This window comes from Sus scrofa, chromosome 18 (assembly GCF_054392235.1).
Source record: "Sus scrofa isolate SSC_HxYL_T2T_F1_AM1 chromosome 18, Sscrofa_HxYL_maternal_Yorkshire_Landrace_v2.0, whole genome shotgun sequence".
Classification (NCBI taxonomy): domain Eukaryota; kingdom Metazoa; phylum Chordata; class Mammalia; order Artiodactyla; family Suidae; genus Sus; species Sus scrofa.
In genome coordinates this window covers 54,757,501-54,772,117 of record NC_139400.1, presented here as the reverse complement: position 1 = coordinate 54,772,117, position 14,617 = coordinate 54,757,501, and the positions used below count along the sequence as shown (strand labels likewise).

The 14,617-nt window shown below is 47.3% G+C and overlaps 2 long non-coding RNA genes across 3 annotated transcripts in view; both read right to left on the bottom strand.

Moving 5' to 3' along the window:
• Nucleotides 1–431: 431 nt before the first annotated feature.
• LOC106506843 (uncharacterized) lies at nt 432–1,452 on the bottom strand. Its single transcript, XR_001302438.3, has 2 exons — nt 1,279–1,452; nt 432–644 (listed from the first exon to the last, which is right to left on the bottom strand). It is a non-coding gene; the product is annotated as an uncharacterized LOC106506843 (long non-coding RNA).
• Nucleotides 1,453–5,323: 3,871 nt separating this feature from the next.
• LOC146395060 (uncharacterized) overlaps nt 5,324–14,617 on the bottom strand; it is a 10,366-nt gene continuing 1,072 nt past the window's right edge. Inside the window, exons 1-4 of one of the 2 annotated variants that reach the window (XR_014834089.1) lie at nt 11,531–14,617; nt 7,807–8,448; nt 6,848–6,941; nt 5,324–5,515 (exon numbers count right to left, since the gene is read on the bottom strand). The exon at nt 11,531–14,617 is cut by the window's right edge and continues 1,072 nt beyond it. This is a non-coding gene — a long non-coding RNA (uncharacterized LOC146395060). Of the gene's footprint in view, nt 5,516–6,847; nt 6,942–7,806; nt 8,684–11,530 lie in introns of those variants that run through there. The other variant, XR_014834088.1, reaches the window with a different exon arrangement.

Below are 14,617 nucleotides of genomic sequence, written 5' to 3'. Positions count from 1 at the left end.
ATCCTTCATGTGAAGCATTATAATTTCGTTTGTGTAATGGCTTTTGTGAACCTAAATTCAGGACTTGGCATTTATTTTCAACAATGACAACTTATTGTTAATCCTCATTGTGGCTTCATGATGCCCCTGAGGACATATTGAACCCTGATCATACCGTCTACAAAGTAGCTGGTTCTCCCACTGGTGTGCTCTGCCTGTGAACTTGAGAAGCACTTCTGCTTTGTGTTCAACCATGTCAATGATTAAAATATTTACCCGGGGTAAACACAGGTGACATGTGACATCCTCTAGAGGCTTCTCCATGTACGTCCATCAGAATTCTCCTGAGCTGCCAAGCCAGCCATTTGCCTGAACCTCCCTCTAGAATATAACTTTCTTGGGGGCAGGGATTCAGGCCACTCAATAAATCCTGGTGAATACATGCAAAGGAAGAAAGTTGAGTTCTCTTTATTCTTTTCATAAGAAGGACAATCATATATGTGTTAGCGTAAAACAGACATGGTTACAGAGGACGCATATAAAAAATATGGTGTCTAGGAGGCTGATAAGATGCACGACATAGAAAACGTAGCCCATATGTAAAAACACAAATACAAAATCGTTCCCTGGAGACACAGTGGACTCTAATGACTTCTTCTTGGGTTCTAAGAAATGATTGGAGATAAAAATAGAAGACTAATTAGACTTAATTAACACATTTGCTTATTATTCTTCCCTGCTGGCGACATTAGCTTATGCTCTGTCTTTGGTAGCACAACACACATCTTGTTCTTGGAGTCAGGGTCCCCGAGAGCAGATGGGGGTCAAGGGTCCCGATGAGTTACTGGTGTCCTCGGGAGGCTGCTGCTGGCCTCCTGCCTTCTCTGCCCTCATCCGTAAAGGGCTCGGCGCCTGGACTGCCTGAATTTGGCAGACGGGGGGGAGGCCAGTGGAAAAGACCCTTCAGCAGGACATAGGCTTTCAGCTTGGTGGTCTTCCCTGCTGAAGGGATGCCAGTCCTAACGTTACTTGATTTCCAGCTATTTCTTCTTTGTCCAGCCCTGCAGCTCATGGTAAATCCTTCTGTAGTACTGGGAGACTGGCTGCATTACTACTACTGCTAATAATAACAGCAAGCGTCAGTGACGGCTGACACTCAGCGGCTGTTTCCTGTGCGTCCTTGCGTGATCTCACTGGATCCTCTCACAAGAGCCTGGAGGTTCGACCGCTAATGGAGGTTGTGTGATCGTCCCCTTCCGGGATGGGGACGCTGAGGCTTAGGGGGTAATGGTCACTTACCCAAATCGTGAAGCTGAGAAGTGGCAGCCTGATTCCACAGGGCGCCCACCTCTGACCCCGGGCCACACGGCCTGCCTGCTCATGGGCGTTCCTGCCTTATCATTGCACACTGATGCAGTTGGGTTACATTGACTTCCACAGATGACGTCTGAGTTCCCATCCCATGTAGGCACCCTGTTAGATGTCAGAGATGTCTCTAGTCAAAAGGTAAAATTCCTAAGTGTTCCCATTGTGGCTCAGTGGAAACGAATCTGACTAGGAACCATGAGGTCTCAGGTTCGATCCCTGGCCTTGCTCAGTGGGTTAAAGATCTGGGGTTGCCGTGAGCTGTGGTGTAGGTTGCAGATGCGGCTTGGATCCCGCGTTGCTGTGGCTGTGGTGCAGGCCGGCAGCTATAGCTCTGATTGGACCCCTAGCCTGGGAACCTCCATATGCCTCGGGTGTGGCCCTAAAAAAAAAAAAAAAAAGAGAGAGAGAGAGAGACAGAAAAAAAAGGTAAAATTCCTAGCTGTGTGGCACAACCTCCAAACCTCAATGCCTTAAAATATCCAATGTTTATTTCTCCCTTGTTGAAGCGAGCTGGGGGCTCGGCTGGGGGCTCAGCTCACTGTGGCCACTCAAGGACCCAGGCTGGCAAAGCAGCCACCACCTCCACCCCCGAAGGTCTCCCGAGATCTGGGAAGAGAGAGACATGGAGCGCTTGCTGCAGCAGTTCAGCTCATCCCAGGAGGAACGCACGTCACTTCAACTACTGCGTTGTTGTCGTTGGTAATAAGTTCATGGCCCTTCCCACCCGTACACTGCGCCCCCCAGAGGGACCTGGCAATATAATCCCACTGTGATGACCACACAGGGAAACTAAGACAAGATTCACTGCAGCACGAGGCAGAATGGGCTGCCACTGGGTAAAAGAGGGGGAAATGATTTCCATCGGTGGGATCAGGAAATGCCTCCTGGAGGAAGGATGGACTTTCTGAGATGAGTGAGACGGCAGTAGGCAAAGACTGGGGGTGGGGCAGGATGAAAACCTAGGCTGAGGGGAGATTAAGAGCAGGGGCTCAAAGTGGGCCAGAGGATGGCCACGGAGGGAATAATGATGACACAGCCCAGGGCACAGAGCTCCTGTGGGTGCATCCGAAGGGTGGGGTAGGCGGCTGAATTAAGGCCACCTGGAGAAATCTGCTACCAGCCTGATGGCCTGAGGAAGGACCTGGAGGCAGTAGCTGTAACCCGATCAAAGCTGTGCTGTAGCAAGTTTCTCGGCAAAGGGGGGCTTGAAGTTCTGGCTTCAGGGGCAGATGGGAGGCTGTTGCAATACCTTAGGTGAGAGAGGAGGAAGGCTGGGTTGCAGGGGGCGGGGGGGGGGGTGATGAGGGGAGGGGTCTGAAACGCAAGGTGGAAACTTCTAGAACTACAAAATCAGAATTGCTATCCGACTAGATAATCAAATGTAATCAGTGGGGGAAGGGGGTGAAGGAGTGAAAATACCCTTATTTCAAGCCTGCACGAGGCTCTTGGATGACATCAAGGCAGTGCCCAAGAATCCAGGAATGGTGGCTGAGGCAAGATCAAGCCAAATCTTCCTTTCATAGGAGACAGTGAGTAAGCTTCTGGTCCCACTGATGTCTGATTGGGGCAAGAGCTTGCGGCTAAACCTATCAAATATTTCCTTCTCCCAGGACCTTTTGAATTAATTCACTCTTTACTGAGTGTACTATAGAACTTACATGCTAACCCTTTGACATGGACCATGGAACATTCTCGTACGATGAGCACGTTCTTTGCATAGGGGCCTAAAGCTGGTGGGAAATACGGGTCCTGTCTTTCTGGGACTTTGAAGCGTATCTATTTTATCAAAACATTTGGAGATGCATTAAGCAACTACAGCGTGTCTGTGGGTTTGTTCTGTATGTGTGATCAAGAATTCAATTCAGGGAACCTGCCATGGAGGGAGGGGGTTTCAGAGGCAGTGCTGTGGTACACACACACCGATGGCTGCCATGGGGCAAGTCCAAGGTGGAGTGGCCGATTCCCAGGCAGGGCATGGAAAACACCAGATGAACCTGGAGTGCCAGAAAATAGAGAAAGGGCTCTGGAAAAAAGATGGGTCTATTAAAAAACAAAACAAAACAAAATAAAAACAGGAACCGGAGTTCCCGTCGTGGCGCAGTGGTTAACGAATCCGACTAGGAACCATGAGGTTGCGGGGTTCGGTCCCTGCCCTTGCTCAGTGGGTTGACGATCTGGCGTTGCTGTGGCTCTGGTGTAGGCTGGTGGCTGTGGTGTGGGTTGCAGACGCGGCTCGGATCCTGTGTTGCTGTGGCTCTGGTGTAGGCTGGTGGCTATGGCTCCAATTCGACCCCTAGCCTGGGAATCTCCATATGCTGTGGGAGCGGCCCAAGAAATAGCAAAAAGACAAAAAAATAAATAAATAAATAATTAAAAAAAATAAAATAAAAACAGGAACCAACATAAAGCAGCCAAAAGCTGAGACAATCTGAGCTGCAAAATAAATAATGATAATCCGAGATTCTAATCTAGACTAAAATAAATATCCACAAGTAAGACAAATATCCACATGAATACAAATAAGCAAACAATAGAAACACACATCATTACAGAAAACACACCTACCATAAAGTTTACTGCCGTAGCCACTTTTAAATGGAAGGTTTCGTGGCGTCATTCACAGTGTCGTGGCACCGTCACCACCGTCCCACCGTCCATCTCCGGAACCCTTCACCTGGCAAAACGGCACCTCTGTGCCCTTTAATAATAACTCCCATCCTCCCTTGGCAACCAGCACTGTACCTTCTCCTCTGTGGAACTGACTCTTCGAGGTCCCTCATATAAGTGGAATCACCCAGCATTTGTCCTTTTGTGACCGGCTTATTTCACCCAACCTCATGTCTTGCAGGTTCATCCACCTTGCTGTGTGTGTCAGAATTTCCTTGTATTTTAAAGGCGAATACTATTCCACGGTTCTTAGCACATTTTGCTTCTCTGTGGACATGGGTTGGTGGCTTCATTCCTTGGCTACTGTGAATAATGCTGCTAAGAAGACGTGCTATCCTGCTTTTATGTTTACAAATTCTTCCCTAAGTTGTCACACGTTTCCAATATCTTCAGGAAACTGGGATCTAATACTTTCTTGTTCGCCAGATGAGCATGCAAAGTGTCACGGTTACTGAGAGACAGAATGGGGTCTTGACTGCATGTCTTCCAATTCAACAATCATTGAATTCTGGCTCCACTGATTCAACATGGGAGACCACGTCTTTTATTTTACTTATTATTATTTTTTTTAAAGGCTGCACTCGTGGCACATGGAGGTTCCCAGGCTAGGGGTCGAATCGGAGCTACAGCTGCCCGCCTACACCACAGCCACAGCAATGCAGATCCGAGCTATCTCTGTGACCTTTATCACAGCTCATGGCAACACTGGATCGTTAACTCACCGAGCGAGGCCAGGGATTGAACTCGAGTCCTCATGGTTACCAGTCAGGTTCCTTACAGCCGAGCCACGATGAGAACGCCCATCTTTCATTTGCTTTTGCTAGGAAAAAGATTACCTAGAAGAGTCTCCTTGCTGGATAATGGAGAGAGAGACCTCCACCTTAGATTTTCAAAAGAATGGGGGTACGACGACCCCGGGTTTCCCAAACAAGCTGATACATGTTTGGGGGTCCAGAGTGAATAGGGCATTTTTCCCCTATGAACCCTTCTTTCCTATTCTGGAAGCCTCTGAGCGTGGGGTGACAAGGTGAGGAGGGAGGCACCCCAAGCCCACAATGATAGGTGATGCCCCAGGAGTCCAGGTCGGTCCCCTAGACACCCTCCTTCCACTGAGCTCAGGAGGTCTGATGCCCGCAGGGCCCTGGCTGGATGGGGGTGGGTTAAAGGAAAGGCTAGGCTGGGGGTGGGCAGTGGAGACAGCACTGGTTTCTGGGGTAACTGCTACCCAGAGCCACCCCCCTGTGGCTGGCCTGCAGGAAAAGCTGTCCCCAGCCCTGCTGAAAGGCGCCAAAACATTAACTGCCTGTAATTTTGACATGTCAGATATTTAATAAGGAACAAATTAGCACTTCGGTCTTTTTTTTTTTTTTTTTTTCCTGAGACAATCCAATTTCTATGCCAGGCACCAACTTCTATATTTCAAAATGCATTTTTGAAGGTTAATTAGAGAAGCAGCGGAGATAGTGTTTTCCAAGAGGGATTTTTCTGGTTCCTTCCAGGTCTGTGAATGGCAGAAAAAATAACTTTCAGACACTGTAAATTGAGTATGGGAAGCTGTGAGAATAAACCCATCTCATTAGTCATCGTGTCAATTATAGTATCTGAGGAACAATTTGGTAGCAATAGCATATTTATTTGATGTTGTGAAAGCTACCTGGACCCACTGTTAGGATGGTATTTGCTCTTAATGCTCCGAGCACCTCTTTAACAAAATGGCACTCCATAAAAATTTAGTGTGTTCCTACTGTAATTAAATGGCCCTCGTCATTTTTGCATTTATGATATAAACTATAATGGCTGTAAAATCCCGCAATTAACTTTCCTTGAGCCAACATTTCATACTTGAGAAATTCTCATTACAAATTTCATTACTGATTCACTTATCTGTAATTTGTCCTATGTAACCTAAAGAATATTAACAAATTTAGAATCACTTTTGTGCTATTAAAAACTAAATATAAAAGTCTTTCACCTAGCAAGTCAATCTGGATCTCACAAAGGGCCCGGAGCAGGCTGAAGTGCAGTCGTGAGGCCGGAAGAGGAAGAGGCCGTGTGATGGGAGGCGGAGGGTGAATGTAGAGGCATCAGTGGGCACCACTGAGCTCATCCACGGAGCCCTCGACCAAGACCCAGGGGACGGGGACAATGGCACGTGGGACAATGGCGGGAAGGGACGTGAAGTCTGGGGTTTCCTACCCAGAGCCTGGGAACTCTGTCCTTTTCTGCCTCATTCTCTGCCCTTGGTGCTCCCTTCCCTCTTGGGGGCTGGTTGACAGAACGATGCCTGCAAGTGGCGTAATCAGCTCTTTGGCCGGGTTGCTTCGGGAGAAAGTCTACAGCAGAAACTTTGTTGTCACCGGTGGCAAGATGGAAAAAGAGGTCAAGAGGGCAGGAGAAGGTGACTGGGAAGTCCCCAGGAAGTGCCACTTTCAGTTTCCGTCTCCCTGGGCCCAGGCTGGCCAGGGGTGGATGGAGACTCTTTCTGCCTCTTTTATCCGCCTCCCACGCCAACGCCCATTGTTAAAGGCAGAAACAAATCTACACCCACATCAGAGTGAAGTGACAGTTGACCAATCAGGGAGACCTGATTTTTTTTTTTTTTTTTTTTTTTTTTGGTCTTTTGAGGGCTGTGCCTGAGACATATGGAAGGTCCCTGGGCGCTGGGGTCAAACTGGAGCTACAGCTGCCAGCCTACACCACAGCTACAGCAATGTGGGATCCAAGCCTCAGCTGGGACCTACACCACAGCTCATGGCAACATCGGATTCTTAACCCACTGCGCAAGGCCAGGGATCGAACCCGCATCCTCATGGATACTAGTTGGGTTCATTACCTCTGAGCCACAACGGGAACTCCAGGAGACCTGAATTCTAGTCCTCGTTCTGTCACCACCTTGCCAGGTGACTGTGGCAAGCTTTGTGACCTGTCTGGGAAAAGAAGGGGTTTCACTGTATTGACCGTTGAGATTACCCGCCCCCCCCCCCCCGTTCTCCCAAGGACTGTTCATTTGCGAGTAGATTGAACCCAGAGCATCTCTTCAGCCCACCAGTGGGTGCTGTGCCAGTGGGTGCTGTGGGGGCCAAAAGCCCCACGGGCCACTGCGTTTCCATAACAACGAGCTCGACCAGGAGCAGCCTGAGTAAATATTTTCCCCCAATAACATCCTATCTCAGCATTTCGCTGCCTTCCATAACTGCATTCATTTTATTCTAATTTGTAATTAACTTTTACCAAATTAAATTGGAGATCGAAAATTACTGTCCTAACATAAATAATCCTGCTGCTGGATGTGGCAGTGTTAACACAATCGACAATGCGATTTGTAAATGAAAGAAATGTCCTACTTATGACTTCTGGGTGCTCCATCTTTTATAGAATATTACAGTGTAAATTGAAATGTTATATGATTTAATAAACCTCCAAAAGATATTATGGCCAAGTAACCGCATCGCTGTAACAAATGGTCTTCCTCCTCATCACGAGCTTCCTCCTCTCGCGGGGCTCAGCCTCATCACCAGAGCGGTGCCTCTGACAACCCCGAGCCCATTCAAGACACCTCGAAGAAAGGGGACCCGGCACGGTGGAGCTTGGAATCTACACCGCGCTGGAATCCTTGAGGAAGCGGTTCCTTCCATTGTTCCTCCGAGGAATCAAGCAACAGCCATGTGATCTGGCCCCGTAAGCGGGTCCCTCCACACCCCCGTGTGACCCAAGTCAAGTTCCCAGTCGCCACAGAGACACTGCTGTCTAACAATCCAATGGCAAGGGGTGGGTGGGTGGGTGGGGTATTACCTTCCAAATCTTTAGCTGGTTTATAGGGGTACTACTTCTGATGGAAAGTTTCTTTGTTTTCAGTGCACCCGAGCTCCTTTTGTCCTGATGGCCATTTTTCAGGGTTTCTGCCTCTCCCAGGGATTCATCAGGGCAGCAGCAGAAGGAAGCGTGGGCAGAGTGGAGCGGCAGTGCAATCCCTCCCGACGGTGCCCATGCCTCCCCCACACGCCCCTGTTTTCCAATTTGTGGGGGAGCCCGGGATGCGAGCACTCTAATCACAGGCAGTGGTTTCTCGAGCCTGGTGTGATTTCTGTAGCTCCCAGCAATGTGTGGGACACACTTGCGCCGGAGAATTTAATGACTTGTTTTACTGCGGCCTGCCATCAATATTTATCTATATTAACTGAAGAAAGGCATTACTCGAAATGGCGTTTCACACCTCTGAGCATTATACAGTAATTCTGAAGTCGTAAGTTGCACCAGAGTCTCTGGGCCAACACAGAGATCCGGTGTGAATGGAAATAACCCAAACTCGAGGTTTTTTAAACTTGGATCGTTGGCAGCAATCCGGGAAACCCAAGGCAAAATGACTGGAGTTGCCACTGGTGAGGCTGACTGTATACCAAGCGATGGAAGTGAGCCTCTCTCCGCTTGGTTTTTCTGGAATTGACAAGAGCACCTCGCAAGTCCATGTAACAGAGAAAAAAGCGCAGACAAGGCAATGAGACAACACAGATGAGATGCATGCTTCTTTCCACCTGATTCATTCAGGCCAACAGGCCTGGAATTTTCTTTTCCCTCCTTCCCTCTCCCCGCCTCTGCTCTGGCTCAGTATCTCACCCTTCCCCCTGCCAGGGAGCCTTCGCTGATCCTGTCTTATGGCGCAAACATTTCCAGGTTTGCTTCTCTTCAATATCCTGGTCGAAAGGATATCTGACTTACCTGAGGGTTGGCACCCTTGTGCACTGCCTGCCTCCCCACTAGCATGTAAGCTCCTGGAAGGCAGCGATGAGCCAGGCTGACTCACTATTCTGCCCCTAGGAAGGAGCACAGGTAGGTGGCAGGCGGTGGGGACCACCTTTCATTTGGGGAGGGAATTATCTACCTTGGAGACCACGCAGTGGGCATTTCTACTGTCTGTACATACCACATCATTTTGACCCAAGAGCTTTAAAAGATCACTTAAACATCTCATGTCGAGTTCCCATTGTGGCTCAGCAGATTAAGAACCTGACACAGTGTCGGTGAGGCTGCAGGTTCAATCCCCGGCCTCAATTAAGGATTAAGGCTCCAGCGGTGCTATCAGCTGTGGTGTGGGTCACAGATGCAGCTCAGATCCAGTGTTTCTGTGGCTGTGGTGTGGCAGTTGCAGCTCTGATTCAACCCCTAGCCTGGGAGCTTCCATATGCCATGGGTGCAGCCCCAAAAGATAAAAAGACACAAGACATCTCATGCTTTAGCTTTCTTCAAAGACCAGCATTTTTAAGGGTCAGAGGACCCAGGAAACCAGTTGGGCCAACACTTTGCCTTACAGAGGAGAGAACTTAGTCCCAAAGGGGTTAAAAGGCTCATCTGAGGTCATCTGGCACTTTGCAGAGGGAGAGGCAGCTCCAGGATTTCCCATTGTGGCTCAGCAGTAACGAAGTGACTAGTAACCATGAGGACGAGGGGTCCCTCAGTGGGTTAAGCATCTGGGGTTGCCATGAGCTGTGGTGTAGGGCCAAGACTCAGCTCAGATCCAGCATTGCTATGGCTATGGCGTAGGCCTCCAGCTACAGCTAAGATTTGACCCCTAGCCTGGGAATATCCATATGCTGTGAGTGTGGCCCTAAAAAGTCAAAAAAAAAAAAAAAAAAAAAAAGCAGCAGCAGCTGCAAATCCTGGGCAGCCTTTGTCTCCGGCTCTTTCTCAGACACTCCCGTCTCCAAAGTTAAGGTCTCCAGCCAATGGCTTCTAGAATGGCTTGGCTTTCACATTATGGTCTGAAATGTACTTCCTACACTTCTTCCATCTTTAGAAATCATGTTTTTAGGACATCTGGGCAAGAGAATTAGTCCTCAATTTATAATGGATAAGGTTTACATTTTTAATAACAGAATTCGAACTTCACAGAAACTATATAACTGTACCATCAGCCCAGCACAGTTAGGTTTTATATTAATCCAAGATTACTCATCCAAAGACTTTACACACTTTGGCAGAAACACTAGACTTGGACATAGAAATAGCGAACAGAAGGATACATGTTCGGGGGAGTCTGATTCTTGGTCTTTCTGACGTTGGAAAAGCCTGCTGTTATTTGGTGGAGTCTGTGAAAAAGGACTGACACGTTGCATATTTTTTTCTTTAAAAAAAATGTGAAGTGGAATTACTTTCATTTCAGAGCTTGGAAACGCTCCTTGAATCAACTAGAGATGCCCTGCAGAACGAACGGCAAGGCTGAGAATCACCGAATTAGAAGCTGAAAACCTGTAGGGAAGACCTGGTGTGTATCCATCTACATTCAAGCAGGACCCTCAGCATGACTTTAAAAAAGTGATTTCTGTTCCTTAAATAACTAGACAGGCATAGATTTAAAAGGGGTCAAGAAAAAAAGCTGTTCAGAAAACATTCGTGCATCCTGCTGTTTGCAGAAAGCAAGGGGAGATGCGGGTCTAATTTCATGCCACCCTAGGCACTGGTACTCACGGTAAACAAAGTTGTGGACTAAAATAAAATATCTTTTCTCTAAATTCCATCTGCTTATCAACAGCTCCACAAAATTAATAGCCAAGGTAAAGAAAAGCATGGTTCATAATATGGGGCAGAACCTTTGAAAAAGAGGAAGTATGAACAGCGTTCTTTCAACATGAAATCAATATCTCATTTTCTTAGTGATTAATTCAAAATGAGCATGAAGCTCTTAACGTTTTAACCGATGTGTATCTCAATCTTTTATTTACTCTCCACACTTCCAAAGCAGGTCCATTTTCCTATCAGTTGATCATCTCATTGATATTCCCTGCATTATTAGGTCAGTGGAAACTGCATGGATGAAAACCAGTTTTAGGTGTTTTATAATCAGGGTCCAGGCTAACAAGCACTGACAGGTATTCAAAACATCCAACTGTCAACACTGGGCTCCTACTGCCGTCTGCATCATAATCTGTTTCTTAGTAACACTTGGTCTGAGCGGCAGTAATAGAATTAATTATACTTCATTTTGCTGCCTTTAACAGTATTGACCAAATTTAAGAACAAATGAGAAGTGCTTATCAAGCTTGAAGAAAATAATCCATCAGTGGCACAATTTAAATTCTCTGCAGTTCTCTTATTAATCAAAGTAACACTTACTATCCTATCTCCACTTCCCATTAACAGTCATTAAGCCCTGCTGCTGATTGAAGCAATTTCTTTAGGGATCTCAACCTCATTTTTAAGAGAACCTTCTTTAGTGGAAAACAATATTATATAAGCGTGGCGACTTAAAAGGAAGAAGGTTCTTCAATCATGTTCTGACCTTGAGATTTCTCAACAGTGTAAGTTCAAAAAATACACAACTATGAGCTTGGGGACGTCAGCAGTGGGTGGGCTGCCCTTGCCGCAGCCCTTGAAGGAGGCACGAGTCCAACAAGCAAGGCACAGACGTGGGTGAAACCCCTTGGCAGCCCTTCTGAACGAACCCCTGTGGTCCTCGGAGTATTTTTTCACTCACGGGGTCAGACGCAACTCAGATGCAGGGAGCACACTGAGAAGGGCTTACCAGGAATACGTTGGTCTTGCCTTGTGGGCCCGAGCAGGTGCCTGGTGGAGAGGTGGGACAAGAGGGCTGGAATCAGAAGACGTGGGTTGGAGGCAGTACTCAACACTACTAAGCCACGGGACCTTGAGCAGCTTGTCTGTTCTCTCTGTCTCCATTTTGCTCTGAAATAGAAATAATAATGTCACCCGCTAGGCTCACCTCTCCAAATTGTTGTGGAAAGCGCACGAGAAAATGTATGGGAAAGTCCTTTGAAATTGTGAAACACTCTACAAATGTGAACTAGTGGCATCCTAGAGGTCACGGACAGTGTTGCGTTCAACTCTGCCCCGAGGCTCTTGCCCAGTGTTGAGCCATAGTGGATGCCCAAATAAGTGCCAAGGAAGCCTTATTTCTAAAAATCAGAATAAAGTAACTCACATGATTAAAGTGGAGCAATGGTCTTTTCAAAACCACCTGTAACATGGGAGGAGTGGAGGGGGCTGTGGACACCTTAATCCCAATATCTATAAAAGCCAAATATAACCTGGCACTGGTTGTAAAATTTCAAGGTGGCAAAACACACAGTATTCATCCTGCTCCGCCTCATGGATGAGGAAACAGGCTGAGAGAGGTTCAGTGGCTTGCCCGGTGTCACCCAGAGGGGCACAGTTGTCTCTTGTCCCCAGAGGAGGCTGTCTACCTTTGGGGGAGACCCACGGAGCCCTCTCGGGCAGGACTTCCGCATGCCTGTGCCTTCACTGATTTCTATACTTGAAGCATGGAACCCTTTTGCTTTGGGTTGGCTCAAAGATAAGGGTTTCAGAGATGGGACAGGTGAGGTCGATCCATTATTTTCCTTTAACGGTCAAAGTCCCAGGAGGGATCCATCAAGACTCGGATCTGAATTTGCTTGGCCAGCATAGACGCGGAGACGCCTTTCAATAGGCCGTTGGGCCTGATGAATAAAGACGATCGTATAATCAATGAAGAGCTGGAACCGCCTCAGATTCTGATGACGACTGATGTTTCCAGCTGCAAACCCTGCCCTGCTGCGGAGGTGTTCCCAGAGGCCAGAAGAGCAGAGCGCAGCGGGGAGTGAGTTTTCTGTCCTTTTCTTCCTTATCTTTCTGATGAGACATTAAACGTGCGATTCCCCCCTCTAGGAAACGAAACGCTGAGCTGAATTTTTGACTCAATGGAATACCTACTCCCGTTTAAGCACTTGAAAAGGAAAAACATCTACAAAATGTCCCATTAGGCTGACAAATTTATACCACTATGAAAAGTGTGCCGGCGGTTTCAAAGCCGACTGGAGCGTTGTGTTTAAAGAGTATGAATGGATTTGAGTTCGGCGATATTTCATCGACCCGAACATGTTAAGCCAGCCCATCCCTTCCCGATATGTCCCGCATTTACTTTTAACGAGGCATCAGTATGCCATGACAGACTGTGGGCATCATCTTAAAAAATAAGTTGTGAAATGAATGATATTAAATGGACTTGCACAGCGTGAAGACATGGAAATATATTCTCCTCTTGATGTGTGGGGCAGTACAGACATAAATGCCATTAGCATTAATGGTAATTATGTGCGTAAATCCCCACGCTCGGGATGAGACTCTGCCCCTTAGTCTGCACGTACAATGATGGACTCATTTTTGGAGACTAGAAACAGCTGAGACTTTTACCTCCCCCTCCCCCCGCCGCCCCCACAACTGGGCACGAGCTCCTGAGTGGCTCAGAGCGTAAAATCTGATCACCCACTTTCCCCAAACATGCAATTCAAGCACTTTAAGACTCTCTTCCTCAGAAAAGCTGAAGATGTAGAAAAAAGTCTCAAACTGCAGTCTGAGGATTCTGGTAATTCATGATGGATCATTCATAGTTTCCTGTCACCTGCCAGGGCAGTTACACTACAGGAGCTTACACTTTCACAACCATAACTCCTTTGATTATGGTCTGATAACTAGCAAGAATAATATTTTTCAGTCAACCCCAAACAGGCTGTTTAGCTACCATGAAGATTTGCAGGAAGTAAGCAAATTTAGCATCCTGCTCGCCCAAGCCAATATATTCTAATCTTATTAAAACAGGCAGGCAGACGACAGTGCCAGGGAAAAGATGCAAGTCTTCTCTTTTTAACTCTTAAATTAATATGGGGGTGTGACCCAGTGTTGGGTTAGGCCTCACCTTTCACAGCAGGCAAACAAAGACGTCCTCTTCGCCGAAAAAGTCAGCAGACACTAACCCAGAGGGCCGCCTGCTCTAACTTTCCAAACTCTTCATCAGGGGAGACGGGCAAGGAGACACATGCAATTAAAATACACTAAAAAAACAAGCCATTGTGGCTTTCAATTACAATGGAACTAAGAAGCAACCATATTATTTCTACAAACTATTTTCACTTAGCACAGTTCAGGTGGAATTATTGCCATGACCTTTTAAAAATGGGAAAGAGTGAATCAATACCCTTTCAGAGGCAAGATTGCAGGAGCGGCATTGGCCCTGCTGTAATGGTGTGTATTTCTGCATCAGAAGGCAGTTGAAACCTAATTATCGTCCATCACATACAAGGTAGCCCCCGTCCCGATGAGCCAGGGGAAGGCAGCGGGTGTGCACCGGAGGGTCCGGGCGCGTGGGCCTTCGAGAGGGAGGAACACGTGTGGTGAAGGGGCCCGGGGATCTCGGAAGCCCTGGGCCGGCGGAGTGAGGCTTACAGGTGAGTTATAGGGACTGTCGCTCATTTACAATAACTAACACGGGCTTGTCAGAAACAGCCACCTGTAAATGATGTATGAACGGCTGGCAGCCTGCCATCCCCCAACAGACCTTGCAGCCAAGATTCACATTTTATTGTCGAGGTCATCGGCATGCGTACTTGGATACATGTCATATATTATTAAAAAAATAACAAACAGCCAATCAGCAACATTTCCTAAGGCTCAAGGGCAAAACAGCCAACCTGCTTTTAGAACATAGGACTCTCCAAGATCCATTTTAGCAGGTAATTTTTTTAATTGCTTCTCTCTAGATGGAAAGAAGCAACGCTCCGCTACAGAGGAGCCTGAGGCTGGCGATACCCATGTCAGATGCAGAGAATACATGTGG